This window comes from Bos javanicus, chromosome 5 (genome assembly GCF_032452875.1).
Source record: "Bos javanicus breed banteng chromosome 5, ARS-OSU_banteng_1.0, whole genome shotgun sequence".
Taxonomy (NCBI): domain Eukaryota; kingdom Metazoa; phylum Chordata; class Mammalia; order Artiodactyla; family Bovidae; genus Bos; species Bos javanicus.
Window position 1 is genome coordinate 6286640 of NC_083872.1, and position 15207 is coordinate 6301846.

The 15207-nt window shown below is 43.3% G+C and overlaps 1 non-coding gene across 1 annotated transcript; it reads right to left on the reverse strand.

The window, feature by feature from the left end:
* Positions 1 to 8440: 8440 nt before the first annotated feature.
* TRNAC-GCA (transfer RNA cysteine (anticodon GCA)) lies at positions 8441 to 8512 on the reverse strand. Its single transcript has one exon. It is a non-coding gene; the product is annotated as a tRNA-Cys (tRNA).
* Between the last annotated feature and the right edge of the window lie 6695 nt (positions 8513 to 15207).

Below are 15207 nucleotides of genomic sequence, written 5' to 3' on the forward strand. Positions count from 1 at the left end.
AAAGCGGGCAGGGCTAGAGAGGCAAGACTACACGATGTTTTCCAGAGGGCCCAGTGAACGCTAGGAGAAGCAGCTCAGCAGGACTGGGTGGGAAGTAGCCTAAGAGCGTATTACACGCAGCAGAGACTAGAGCAGAGCGCAACTATGGAAGTGGACATGGAGAGTATCCTTCAAAGAACCCACAAACATTCTTCACAGGAAAACTTAGGTGGCATTTGGGCTTTTTTCCATGAGTGAGAAGGCACTTAGCAGCCAAGAGAGGCACTTGAAGAGCACCGATGAGTATTATTTTTTTCCCTTTTCCTATCATCCTTCTTTCCCTCCACCCTTTGCTCCAAATGTGGATGAGTCAAGAGCATTCTGGGGGGACAGGGAGTAAGCACAGTCTACATCCCCTTCCTGAATCCAGCGTTCTGATGTTAGGGTGGGCATGAGCAGCTTTGAACTAGAGGAGAGAGCAGAAGTTGGATATTCGATTTGTCTGGATTTCCTGATTGCTGAAAATAAGAGCATTCTAATACTTGACAGTGACAGGTAAGGCTGAGGTATCTCTCTGAGATACTGTCCAAAGACAGAAAAATAGAGAACCAATGGGATGTTTGATAGTAGTAAGGAAAAACAAGACAAAACTGAGCATCTCCTGATTGAATTCCCTTGAGTCCTGCCTGTTTATTGAACCAGGTATCACTGCAACATGCGCAAGTTACAGAAGGGCAGAAACAAGAGGAAGACCACTGCTGTCGCCAGGAAACCGGGCAAGTGAGGCTGGATTCCTGACTGAGATAAGAGCTTGTGTGTATTCTCCGAGACTCTGCAGCCTACCCCAGGCTAAGCAGAGTGCTCCTTTGCCTCAGGGAGGTTTGTTTTTCAGGGCAGAAAGCAGAAATTCAGGAAGGCAATCTCTCCTTCTACTTTTTGTAAAAGATTGTATGACTTATGAAGATATTAGCAGATGCAGAACAAAAGGAATAATCTCTCTGAGGGTCAAGAGAGGGGAGAAATTTCCCTCAAATGAAAAGAAAATAGAATTCAACTAGATTCACAGGTAGCCCGCCCCTCCTTCCAAGAGCACCACAAACAAGAGGGCAGAGCTTAGAGGATAAAAGCAGACCATGTATGTCCCAACCAGCGGGCTCCATTCAAGGTACAGTGAAGACCTGGGTAACAAGACCGAATGATGAGCGGAGTAGGACACCATACAACCTTCTCAGATTCTCATTCGTCCCTGGGGAAGATGAAACTCTCCACGAGTTATTAGGAGCTGTTAGGACTTGGGGTCACATATAATATGATCGTTTAAAAACTTTGTAATTTATTTGACTCTGCTAGGTCCTAGCTGTGGCACTCAGGACCTGTAGTTGCAGCATGCGAGCTCGTAGTTGCAGGATGTGGAATCTAGTTTCCTGACCAGGGATTGAACCCAAACACCCTGAACTGGGAGCACAGAGTTTTAGCCACTGGACCACGGGGGCTAAGAATTGACATTTACTGACCATAAGTATTTGGAGTTGTAAATTCATATCCACTACATGACAAGAATAAAATAAACCTAACTGGGACTTCCCAGGTGGCTTAGTAGTAAAGAATTCACCTGCCAATGCAGGAGATGCAAGTGTGATCCCTGGGTCAGAAAGAGCCCCTGGAGCAGGAAATGGCACCTCACTCCACTATTCTTGCCTTCGTAATCCCATAGACAGAGGAGCCTGGTGGGCTAGAGTCCACGCGGTCACAAAGAGTAGAACACGACTTAAGTGACTAAGCAGCAGCAGCCAGCAAGTATCTAGATAAATGCCACAGGGGAGATATACGATAAGGGGCTGAGAAGACAGCCCTCAGGAAAGGGTGAGCAGCAAATCACTCTACGGAGGAGACAGCATCTGAGCTAAGCTTCGGATGTTACGTAGGATTCAAATGGCAGCAAGGGTGGAGGGACGAAGGCATCCTGGTATTGGGAAATACATGGAGATGGGAAAGTCAGAGGGAAATAGCGTATAAAAGCGCTTTACTGCAGTTACCCTTAGAAGATGCTACATAGGGAGATCAGGGATAAGAAACGGAATTGAGTGGGGCTTGAATGGGAATCTTGGCGAAGGCAATGGCAACCCACTCCAGTACTCTTGCCTGGAAAATCCCATGGATGGAGGAGCCTGGTAGGCCACAGTCCATGTGGTCGAAAAGAGTCAGACACGACTGAGCGACTTCACTTTCACTTGAATGGGAATCTGAGGATTTGCATTTATTTTGGCAGCAATAGGGAAACACTGATAGTTTTTAAGGGGTAATGTGACATGATCAGAGATAAGCAACAGAAAATATCAATCTGGGAGAGAGAGATGGGATGAATAGAAGAAGAAAGTGATCAAGATGCGATGGGAAATAGGTTCCTGCTGAAATCCAAACAGGAGGTCACGGAAGGGCAGAGCAGATGGTCGTAACCTCCAGTTATAGAAAGGCTGTGAAAGACGTGGACGAGGTCCATCCAGACCTGCATGGATGTGAGACCAAAGATTGCTAAGCGTCAAGCGCAGCTGATGTGAGACTCACAGTGCTGTGGAGGAACTGGTCAACAGTCGGGGAGGAGCTTGTTTATAACCGACGTGGTCTGCACGTGACACTTAGCCTGATGGCTGAACTTACAGTTGGGTAGAGATGTCAGGAGTGCGGGAAGAGTTCAGAGATGAAGACTCCGTGGTGCCTTCGTAGCGAAGTTGCCTGTCTCCCCAGCTGGGACTGTCCCTTTGTCTCTGAATGACCTGGAGCAGAGGAGGGGGAGGGCTGGGCCGTGGCAACCCAGGCCCAGAGAACCGAAGGGCAGAGTTGGGCCAGGAATGTGGCTCAGTCCACGTACTGAACCTGAAAAGAACGGATTTTAAAGACTTTTTTGGTTTACTTGAGACCTTCTCCCATTTTCCCCAGTGATCTCTTTAACTCTGGGCCCCTCTGTCTTCCCCAGCACTTCTCAAGCTTTCTGTCCCATGAACTTTTCTCAAAAACAGAATGAATATATGCCTGAGAGCCCAGTAGACGTCCTGAGTTTGGAGAGGTCCTGCCACCTTTAACTGGGAGCACCTGGGGAGCGTTTCTTAATCCCTCTTGGTCTCAGTTTCATTATCTCCCAGCCTCCAATTTTTTTAGTGGAAAAAAAAAAACTGGTAGGTTTTTTGTGGAGAAGAAATGAGGTAATGTGTAATAAATCACTAGGCAGAAGGACAGGTGAATGTTAGCCTCTCAACAAACGTGAGTTCCCTTCTCTTCTGCCCTGCCCTTGGCACTAGCAACCCCTGGCAGAGATGAAGACCCCTGGTGCAGAGCAGCGCTGCTGCCACACAGAACACGCAGAGGCCCACAGCCCTAGTCAGCTCCATAAATGGCGACTCCACCCTTCTGCTGCTTAGGCCATGTCTTAAAATCATCGTGAATCCCTCTACATCCTGCATGCATACCTCCGACAAGTCCTTTTGGCTTTACCAACAAAATACGTCTGGAATCTGATAGCTTTTTATCATCTCCACATAGCCACACATCCATCCACTAGTATCTCTGCCCTTATTATTGTTCAGTCGCATCCGACTCTTTGCAAGCCCTTGGGCGGCAGCATGTCAGGCTTCCCTGTCCTTCACCATCTCCTGGAGCTTGCTTAAACTCATGTCATTGAGTTGGGGATGCCATCCAACCATCTCGTCCTCTGTCACCCCCTTCTCCTCCTGCCCTGGATCTTTCTCTGCCCTGGATTACTGCACTGGCCTCCTAATTGCTCTTCCAACTTCCACTCTTGCTCCTCACAGACTATTTTTCACACGGCAGCTAGGATGAACCTTGTAAAATCACATTCTCTTACGCCCCAAACCTTCCAGTGTAATGTTATCTCACTGATCAAATCCAGACTCTCAACCTTGGTTGAAATGGGTGCAAATAAACTCATTTCTGGCTCCTCTCTGGTGTCATTTCCTACCACTCTCCACCCCTGACTTCCTTACAATGTGCAGGCAAGCTTGGCACTTACTGTTCCCTGCCCTTTGAATGTTCTTCCTCACATACTCTCTTCAAGTCTCTCTGAATTAACATGTCTCCCAATTTCTTTCAAAAGAAAGAAAACACATCTTCAAATCTTTTTCATTAGAAAAAGCTTTCTCTCTCCTCGTTAGACAAAAGAGCAAACTCTCTTTACTCTTTTTCTTTTCCCTATTATCCTGCTTTATTTTTCCCTTCATAGCATTTACCATTACCTGTCACATTATACATTTACTTATTTGTTTTTTAATCGCTTTCCAGCAGACCCATAAACTCTATGAGAAGAGTTTCGTTTTTTCTCTTCACTGCTATATTCCCAGTGCCTAGATGGACTGGGAATGGTGCCTACATGGCACCTCATTTTTTAAAAAATTGCAGTCTGTTGATTTACAGTATCTTGCTGGTTTCTGGTGTACAGAACAGAGTTCCCTGCGCCATGCAGTGCCATCCTTGTTTATCTATTTTATTTGCAGTAGTGAGTATCTGCTATTCCCAAACTCCTCATTTATCCTCTCCCGCCCCCTTCGCTTTGGTAACCATGAGTTTGTTTTCCACGTCTGTATTTCTGTTTCATAGATAAGTTCATTTGTGTCATATTTCAGACTCCACATCCGAGTGTCATCACATGGTATTTGTCCTCTCTGACTTACTTCACTAAGGATAATAGTCTCTAGGCCCACCCATGTTGTTGCAAATACAATTCTTCCATTCTTTCTTATGACTAATAGTCTGTTGTCTACATACACCACACCTTTATCCACTCATCTGTCGACAGACATTTAGGTTGTGCTCATGTCTCAGGGACTGTAAACAGTGCTTCCAGGAACACTGAGGTGTTCCATGTATCTTTTTGAACGAGAGTTCCTTCCAGATATATGCCTAGGGACGGGATTGCTGGATCACATGGTAGCTCTATTTTTAGTTTTTTAAGGAACCTCCATACTGTTCTCCACAAAGGCTGCACCAATTTATATTCCCACCAACAGTGTAAGAGGGTTCTCTTTCTCCACACCCTCTCCTGCATTTGTTCATTGTGGAATTTTTAATGATGGCCATTCTGACTCATGTCAAATGGCACTTCATTGAGGTTCTTTTAAAAAATTTTTTAAGGATGATTGCTTTACAGAATTTTCTTGTTTTCTGTCAAACCTCAACATGAATCAGCCGTAGGTATACATATATCCCCTCCCTTTTGAACCTCCCTCTCATGTCCCTCCCCACCCCACCCCTCTAGGTTGATACAGAGCCCCTGTTTGAGTTTCCTGAGCCATACAGCAAATTCCTGTTGGCTATCTATTTTACATATGGTGATGTAAGTTTCCATGTTACTCTCTCCATACGTCTCACCCTCTCCTCCCCTCTCCCCATGTCCATAAGTCTGTCCTCTGTGTCTGTTTCTCCATTGCTGCCATGTAAATAAATTCTTCAGTACCATTTTTCTAGATTCCATATATGTTCGTTAGAATACGATATTTCTCTTTCTCTCTCTGACTTACTTCATTCTGTATAATAGGTTCTAGGTTCATCCACCTTATTAGAACTGACTCAAAGGCATTCCTTTTTATGACTGAGTAATATTCCATTGTGTGTATGTACCACAACTTCTTTATCCATTCATCTGTCGGTAGACATCTAGGTTGCTTCCATGTTCTAGCTATCGTAAATAGTGCTGCAATGAAGATGCGTCTTTTTCAATTTTCGTTTCCTCAGGGTATATGCGTAGAGTGGGATTGCTGGGTCATACGGTGGTTTTGTTCCTAGTTTTTTAAGGAATCTCCATGCTATCTTCCACAGTGGCTGTGTCAATTTATATTCCCACCAACAGTGCAAGACCATTCCCTTTTCTCCACACCCTCTCCAGCATTTATTGTTTGTAGACTTTTTGATGAGGGCCATTCTGCCCAGTGTGAGGCGATATCTCATTGTAGTTCTGATTTGCATTTTTCTAATAATGAGTGATATTGAGCATCTCTTCATGTGTTTGTTAGCCATCTGTATATCTTTGGAGAAATATCTGTCTACGTCTTTCTCCCACTTTTTGATTGTGTTGTTGGTTTTTCTGGTATTGACTTATATGTGCTGCTTGTATATTTTGTAAATTAATTCTTTGTCAGTTGTTTTCATTTGCTATTATTTTCTCCCCTTCCGAAGGTTCTCTTTTCACTTTGCTTATAGTTTCCTTTGCTGTGCAAAAGCTTTTAAGTTTAATCAGGTCCCACTTGTTTATTTTTATTTCCATTACTCTAGGAGGCGAGTAATAGAGGATCTTGCTCTGATTTATGTCATCGAATGTTCTGCCTGTTTTCCTCTAAGAGTTTTATGTTTCTGGTCTTACATTTAGGTCTTTAATCCACTTTGAGTTTATCTTTGTGTATGGTGTTAGGAAGTGTTCCAATTTCATTCTCTTACATGTAGCTGTCCAGTTTTCCCAGCATCATTTATTGAAGAGGCTGTCTTTGCCCCATTGTATACTCTTGCCTCCTCAGTCAAAAACAAGGTACCCATCGGTGCATGGGTTTATCTCTGGGCTTTCTGTCTTGTTCCAGTGGTCTATATTTCTGTTTTTGTGCCAGTGCCATACTGTCTTGATGACTGTAGCTTTGCAGTATAATCTGAAGTCAGGAAGATTGATTCCTCTAGCTCCATTCTTCTTTCTCAAGACTGCTTTGGCTATTCAGGGTCTTTTGAGTTTCCATATGAATTGTGAAATTTTTTTGTTAGTTCTGTGAAAATGCCATTGGTAATTTGATAGGGATCTCATTGAATCTGTAGATTATGTTTGGTAGTACAATCATTCTCACAATATTGATTCTTCCTACCCAGGAACACAGAATATCTCTCCATCTGTTTGTTCTCTTTGATTTCTTTCATTAGTGTCTTACAATTTTCTGTGTACAGTTCTTTTGTCTCCTTAGGTAAATTTATTCCTAGATATTTAGTTCTTTTTGTTGCAATGGTGAATGAGATTGATTCCTTAATTTCTCTTTCTGGTTTTTCATTGTTAGTATGTAGAAATGCAAGTGATTTCTGTGTATTGATTTTGTATCCTGCAACTTTGCTAAATTCACTCATTAGCTCTAGTAATTTTCTGATACTATCTTTAGGGTTTTCTATGTATAATATCATGTCATCTGCAAACAGTGAGAGGTTTACTTCTTCTTTTCCAATTTGGATTCATTTCTTTTTCTTCTAATTGCTGTAGCTAGGACTTTCAGAACTATGTTGAATAATAGTGGTGAAAGTGGACACCCTTGTCTTGTTCCTGATCTTAGGGGGAATTCTTTCAGTTTTTCACCATTGAGAATAATGTTTGCTGTAGACTTATCATATATGGCCTTTACTATGCTGAGGTAGGTTTCTTCTATGCCCATTTTTTGAAGAGTTTTAATCATAAATGGATACTAAAATTTGTCAAAGGCTTTTTCTGCCTCTATTGAGATTATCATATGGTTTTTATCTTTCAATTTGTTAATATGGTATATCACATTGATTGATTTGCGTATATTGAAGAACCCTTGCATCCCTGGAATAAACCCAACTTGATCGTGGTATATGAGCTTTCTGATGTGTTTCTGAATTCTGTTTGCTAAAATTTTGTTAAGAATTTTTGCATCTATGTTCATCAGTGATATTGGCCTGTAGTTTTCTTTTTTTGTGTTGTCTTTATCTGGTTTTGGTATCAGGGTAATGGTGGCCTTGTAGAATAAGTTTGGAAGTACTTCTTCCTCTGAAATTTTTTGAAAGAGTTTGAGAAGGTTAGACATTAGCTCTTCTCTAGATGTTTGATAGAATTCTCCTGTGAAGCCATCTGGTCCTGGGCGTTTGGTTTTGGGCAGACTTTTGATCACAGCTTCAATTTCAGTGCTTGTAATTGGGTTGTTCATAATTTCTATTTCTTCCTGGTTCAGTCCTGGAAGATGGAACTTTTCTAAGAATCTGTCCATTTCTTCCAGGTTATCCATTTTGTTGCCATATACTTGTTCATCATAGTGTCTTATAATCCTTTGTATTTCTTCATTGTCTGTTGTAACCTCTTTTTAATTTCTAATTTTGTTGATTTGATTCTTCTTTTTTTTTTTTTATTTTTTTCTTCTTCTTTTCTTGATGAGTCTGGCTAAAGGTTTGTCAATTTTGTTTATCTTCTGAAAGAACTACCTTTTAGTTTTATTAATCTTTACTACTGTTTCTTTCATTTCTTTTTCATTTATTTCTGCTCAGATCTTTATGATTTCTTTCCTTCTAATAATTTGGGGTTTTTCTGTTCATCTTTTTCCAGTTGTTTTAGGTGTAAAGTTAAGGAAAGTGAAGTTGCTCAGTCGTATCCGACTCTTTGCAACCCCATGGACTGTAGCCTATCAGGCTCCTCCGTCCATTGGATTTTCCAGGCAAGAGTGCTGGAGTGGATTGCCATTTCCTTCTCCAGGGGATCTTCCCGAGCCAGGAATCGAACCCGGGTCTCCTGCATTGCAGGCAGATGCTTTACCATCTGAGCCACCAGGGAAGCCCCTGGTGGTGTAAAGTTAGGTTGTCTATTTGATGTTTTTGTTTCTTGAGGTAGGATTGTGTTGCTATAAACTTCCCTCTTAGAACTGCTTTTGCTGCATCCCATAGGTTTTGAGTTGTGTTTTCATTGTCATTTGCTTCTGGAAATTTTTTGATTTCCCTTTTGATTTCTTCAGTAACCTGTTGGTTATTTAGAAATGTGTTGTTTAATCTCCATGTGTTTGTGTTTCTTACAGTTTTTTTCTTGTATTTGATATCTAGTCTCATAGCATTGTGGTTGAAGAAGATGCTTAAAACGACTTCAATTTTCTTAAATTTACTGAGGTTTGGTTTGTGACCCAAGATGTGGACTATCCTGGAGAATGTTCCTTGTGCACTTGAGAAGATGGTGTATTCTTCTGCATTTGGATGGAATGTCCTGAAGATGTCAATGAGATCCATCTCCTCTAACATATCATATAAGACTTGTGTTTCCTTATTTTCTGTTTTAATGATCTGTCCATGGGTGTGCGTGGGGTGTTAAGTCTCTTACTATTATTGTGCTACTGTCAATTTCTCCTTTTATCTCTGTTAGTGTTTGTCTTATGCCTTGAGGTGCTCCTATGTTGAGTGCATATATATTTACAATTGTTATGTCTTCCTTTTGGATTGATCCCTTCATCATTATGTAGTGGCCTTCCTTATTGCTTGTAATGTTTAAGGCCTATTTTGTCTGATATGATGATTGCTACTCCAGCTTTCTTTCACTTCCCATATGCATGGAATATATTTTTCCATCCTCTCACTTGAGAGTCTGAAGTGGGTTTCTTATAGACAGCATATATATGGGTCTTGTTTTTGTATGCATTCAGCCATCTGTGTCTTTTGATTGGAGCATTTAATCCATTTACATTTAAAGTAATTATTGATATATATGTTCCTATTGCCATTTTTTTAATTGTTTGGGGTTAATTTTGTAGATCTTTTCCTTCCCTTGTATTTCTTGACTATATAAGTCCCTTTAACATTTGTTGTAAAGCTGGTTTGGTGGTACTGAATTCTCTTAACTTTTGCTTGTCTGAAAAGCTTTTTATTTCTCTACCAAAGGAACCAAGGAAACCAAAAATTATATCTACCAGTTAAGAACAAAACTAACCAAAGCACAAACTGGAAAACAAAACTAAAGCAAGGTGCCAAGTGGGGAATAAAGCAATGAAAATAAAACTAACAAATATGTTGATAGGAAAGGAAAGAAAGAATAGATATGTGAAGTTAAATAGAGGTAGATAAAGAAGATTTATATATATTAAAGATTAAGTGCAAGGAGAAAACAACAGTAGGAAAAGTAAACGAAGGAATGAATGTAGAAAAAATAATAGGTTTAAAAAATTAAAAATAAAAAAAAGAGAAAAGAAAAAAAAAGAACTCCATAGAATTGCAAAAGCCCAACACAGAGGCAGAGGTTTATATCAACAATTAAAAAATTTGACTGAGAGAAAAAAAAATGCTCAAAAGCTTAATTAGATTTCATGGTGCCAATAAAATCAACTACTAAACAGAGGGGGGAGGAAAAAAGAAAAAAAATCCAAAAGAATCTACAGAACAAGTCAAAACATAAGAATAATAAACATTTTTCTTGAGTCACTGCTGTCAGTCCTTTCCCTCGCTGAGAGTCACCGTCCACCTCGCCTCCCTAGGATGCCCTCCAACCTGTGCTGGTCTCTGGACCTGCTGTGGGGGCAGCTCAGATTCTAATCTGGTCCTACTCCAGTGTGTTCTTGCCTCCAATGTCCACAGCTATCAGAACTAGTGCATTTTCTTTTGTGGGAGCTCTCAATGTCCTTTTATATATTCCATACACACAGAGTCTGCCTAGTTGACCGTGTGGATTTAATCTGCAGCTTGTACAGCTGGTGGGAAGGTTTTGGGTCTTCCTTAGCCACACTGCCCCTGGGTTTCAATTGTGGTCTTTTTTCCACCTCTGCATGTGGGTCGTCCACTGGGGTTTGCTCCTGAGGCTGCCCTGGAGAACTTGGGTTTGCCCCTGTGAGGGCCAGGCGTGGAGGTGGTGCACCTGCTTGGGTCACAGGGGTTCTGGCAGCACCAGGTACTCAGGGGAGTTGGCGGCTAGGGCAGCAGGAAATACAGTGTTCCAGAAGGGTATGGCAACCAGTGTTGGCCAATATGCTCCAGTATTCTTGCCTGGAGAACGCCTCTCCCTGACAGAGGAGACTGGCAGGCCACAGTCCACAGGGTCACAAAGTGTTGGACGTGACTAGAGAGACCCTGAACGCACAGATGCAAGATGTTTTTTGCTTGTGGCAGCTCTGTCCCAGTGAGGACTGGGCGTGAAGGTGGTGCAGCTGTGTGGCTTGCGGGGACCCTGGTGGTGCCAAGTGTGCAGGGACACAGACAGCCTCTGCCGCAGGAGTTATGGCCCTATCAGAGTCTTTTTTCAAGAGGCTATGGTGATGGCTCCACCCTCTATGTGTGACTCAGCAGTATCGCCTTGCTTCCATGGCTGCCTGGCCTTCCTCCACAGGCATTTCCCACCACAATCTCCTCCTTCACATCCCCTCAATCTGTCTCTCCACAGTCAACAGCAGCCCTTGCCCTGGGATTGCTCCACACTCCCTAAACTCCAGCTCCCAGCTGCTGTGCCTTCCAGGGGACCTGTGTCCCTGTCTGGGGTATGTATGGCTGTGGCAAGGACTGTCTGATTCCCATTCCATTTAGGCTCCCACTGATCAGTTGTTTCACTCTCAGCCTTAAATGTTTCTCCTCTGACTCATAGACAATTGCCCTGATGTGGGGATCACACCCCTGCCTCAGTTCCCCCACCCGCCGAGGGCAGGTCCCGTTCTTCTAACACTCCTGTTTTTCCCCTAGCTTCTTTGTCCTACTGAGTTTTGTGTGGTTCTATATATTCTTTTCTGCTGGTGCTCCTTTGCTGGTATATCCTTTTCTGCTGGTACTCTGCAGGTACTCCTGTCCGCTCTCAGCTGGTCTTCGGCATCCACTTCCGTGTCTGAAGGCTTATTCCTGATGTATCCATGGAGAGAGATGTACTCCATGTCCTCCTACACCTCTGCCATCTTGTTCTCCTTCATTGAGGTTTTGATTTGCATTTCTCTAATTCTTAGCAATGTTGAGAATATTTTCATGTTCCTATTGGTCATCTGTATGTCTTCTTTGGAGAAATGTCTATCTAGGTCTTCTGCCCATTTCCTTTTAACCAAGAAAAGCATACCTGGATATATCTACCTGAAAAGTCTCTCCAGGAATGCTCTCACCCTAGTTTCCCATGAGGTATGTCATTTCCTTCCCATCCTGCAGGATCTGTTCAGTGTCTTTTTCTCTGAGAACTCTAAAGTGGTTTAACCCTCTTCCCCTTATTCTCTATCACAGTGAGTGACTCGAATTACTGCTGCTGCTGCTAAGTCGCTTCAGTCGTGTCTAACTCTGTGCGACCTCATAGACAGCAGCCCACAAGGCTCCCCCGTTTCTGGGATTCTCCAGGCAAGAACACTGGAGTGGGTTTCCATTTCCTTCTTCAATGCATGAAAGTGAAAAGTGAAAGTGAAGTCGCTCAGTCATGTCCGACCCTCAGAGACCCCATGGACTGCCGCTACCAGGTTCCTCCATCCATGGGATTTTCCAGGCAAGAGTACTGGAGTGTGGTGCCATTGCCTTTTCCAGACTCAAATTACAGTCCTTCAATAACTAGCAATTTATATTTTTTTGCTCTGTTTACTCTTTTAATGTCTATCTTTCTGCTGGGAAGTGAGCTCCATGAGGCCTGGAACTAGTCTGCCTCACTTGGCCACACCGAGGTCCTTAAAAGAATGGTGAATGAATGCATGTGACTGCAGTGGCAAGGGGAGAATGAGTTTCAAGAAAGCAAAAGAATATCTGCCTGAAGATGCTTCCAGCTTCTTATGCGGTAGCATATTTCTTATGAGGGAAGAACAGACTTTTATACCGTCCCCTTCCAACCTAAGGAGACTGGTGTGCCAGAGTTCGATTTTGTTCAAGGAAAGGCTAATTCCTCAGTTTCTGTGGGTATTCTGTGCTACTAACAGGCAGATACCCAGGGAGAATGGCCTTCTGTTTAGCAGAGAGCCTTAATGAGGTTAAGGATTTACCAAGGGAGGCTTTCATGGCTCCTGAGCAGTGAAGTGGAGAATGAACGGGTCCTACATTAAAGCAGCAGTGTTGGCTAAGGCTGCCGTGTGTGCTGTGTGTGCTTAATCGCTCAGTCATGTCCGACTCTTTGCGACCCCATGGACTGAAGCTCGTCAGACTCCTCTGTCCATGGGGATTCTCCAGGCAAGAATATTTGAGTGGTTGCCATGCCCTCCTCCAGTGGTTCTTCCCGACCCAGGGATCGAACCCAGGTCTCCTGCAATGCAGGCTGATTCTTTACCATCTGAGCCACCAGGGGTTGCCATAGCAAAGTAAAATAGACCGCGTTGCTTAAACAACAAATTAAATTTCCCACAGTTCTGCAGGCTAGGAGTTCAAGATCAAGATGTCAGCAGGGCTGGTTTCCTCGGAAGCCTTTCTTTGGTGTGTAGGTGGCCATTTTCTCCCTCTGTCATCACACAGTCTTTCCTTTGAGTGTGTCTATTTCCTAACTGCCGCTTACAAGGACACTCTTCATAGTGGGTTAGGGCTCACTTCAGGGACCTCATTGTAACTTAATTACCTCTTTAAAGACCCTATCTCCTTCTGTGACTGGCTCATTTCACTTGTACGAGGTCCTCTAGTTTCATCCATTTGGACCATATTTATTTGCTGTCTATTCTTCTTAATTATTTGTTTAAAAAAAATTTTGGCTGTGCAATGTGACTAGTGGGATCTTAGTTTCGCTACCAGGGATTGAACCTGGGCCCTCAGCAGTGAAGGCTTGAGGTCCTAATGACTCTACCACCAGGGAATTTCCAGGATTTCCTTCTTTTTCAAGGCTGAATATTACTCCACTGTATGTATATACTACATTTTCTTCATCTATTTATCCATCAGTGGATATTTAGATTGTTTCTATATTTTGGAAGTGTGAACAATGCTGCAATTCGCATGGATGTGCAGATATCTCTTTGATATCTTTGGTATCTCTGACTTCCCTGGTGAGCCAGTGGTTAAGAATCTGCTTGCCAATCGGGAGATACAGGTTGATCCCTGGTCCGGGGAGACCCCACACGCCATGGAGGAACTAAGCCTGTGCGCCACAACTGCTGAGACCCCTGTGCCCCACAGCCTGTGAGACACAGTAAGAGAAGCCCCCGCAGCGAGAAGCCCATGCACCGCAACGAAGAGTGGCCCACACCTGCACACTAAAGAAAGCCTGCTGGCAGCAGCAGAGAGCAGCACAGCCGAAAATAAGTAAGTTAATTAAAAAAGCTTTTTCTTTGAGATCCAGATGCCAGTTCTTTTGGATATGTATACTCAGAAGTGAGATTGCTGGATCATGCGTGTGTGCTAAGTTGCTTCAGTCATGTCTGACTCTTTACAACCCTGTGGACTGTAGCCCACTAGGCTCCTCTGTCCATGGGATACTCCAGGCACGAGTACTGGAGTAGGTTGCCATGCCCTCCTCTGCCAGATCATATGGTAGTTCTATTTTTAATTTTTCTGAGGAAGTTCCATACTGTCTTCCACAACAGCAGCACCATATTACATTTTACCAACAACGTTCAAGGATTGCAACGTCTCCACATCCTCTCCAACACTTGTTGTCTTTTTTGTTTTTGATAATATCCATCCTAATAGGTGTGAAATGATACTCATTATGATCCCACATAAATAATAAAAAAGGATCTAAAATAGTCAAGCTCATCGAAGCAGGAAGTAGAATGATACCAGAGGCTGGGGGGAGGAGGAAATGAGGAGTTGTTGCTCACTGGGTATAAAGTTTTAGTTACGCAAGATGAGTAAGTTCTGGGGACCTGCAGCACGGCACAGTGCCTACAGCCAACAGCACCGTAACCTCTGCTGAAGAATGTGCTGAGAGGGCAGGCCTCAGATCAGGCGTTCCACGGACACACATGCCAGGATACGACGGAGGGAGCTTTGGGGGTGGTGAGCGTGTTTATTGCCTGGACTGCGGGGATGGTTTCAAGCGTGTTTGCCCATGCTCAAACCCATCTAATTATATACATTAAATATGCACAGTGTTTTTACACATATCGACTACTCAGAGTAAGTACTTCAGCCACAACAAATAAGTAGAATACAGAGGTTGGAAAACTGGGAGAGACGGATGAGGGAGCACAGAGAACTCCATCCCATGGTGGGAGGCCAGGGATCCTGCAGGAGCAGATGGTGCTGGGGAGCCAGCTAGGCGTCCCCCTCTTCCAGAGGAACAGAGTTCAGCCACGCAGGCGGCTGCCGAGCTAAGGCTCTGTTCCCTAGTGACCCTTGTCACTAGGTGTGCGGCTCTGGCTACGCAATGACGGTAAAGCAACACATGCAGCTCTTGATCACTGACTTAGAAAGAATGTGACTGCCCTGTGTTTCTACTCTGTCTTATCTGTGAATGGTAACCCAGCCTTGTCTGCAACCAGCTTTGACTGTGCAGTGAAGACTGGACAGTTCCCGGTTCTGTCACAACCCATGAAATGGGTGGGGGACTATGAAAAATAGAATACTTTTAGTTTGGCAGCAATTTATAAGTCATATGTGGCAGGAAGTTTTTTAGGCTCAGTTATTAAA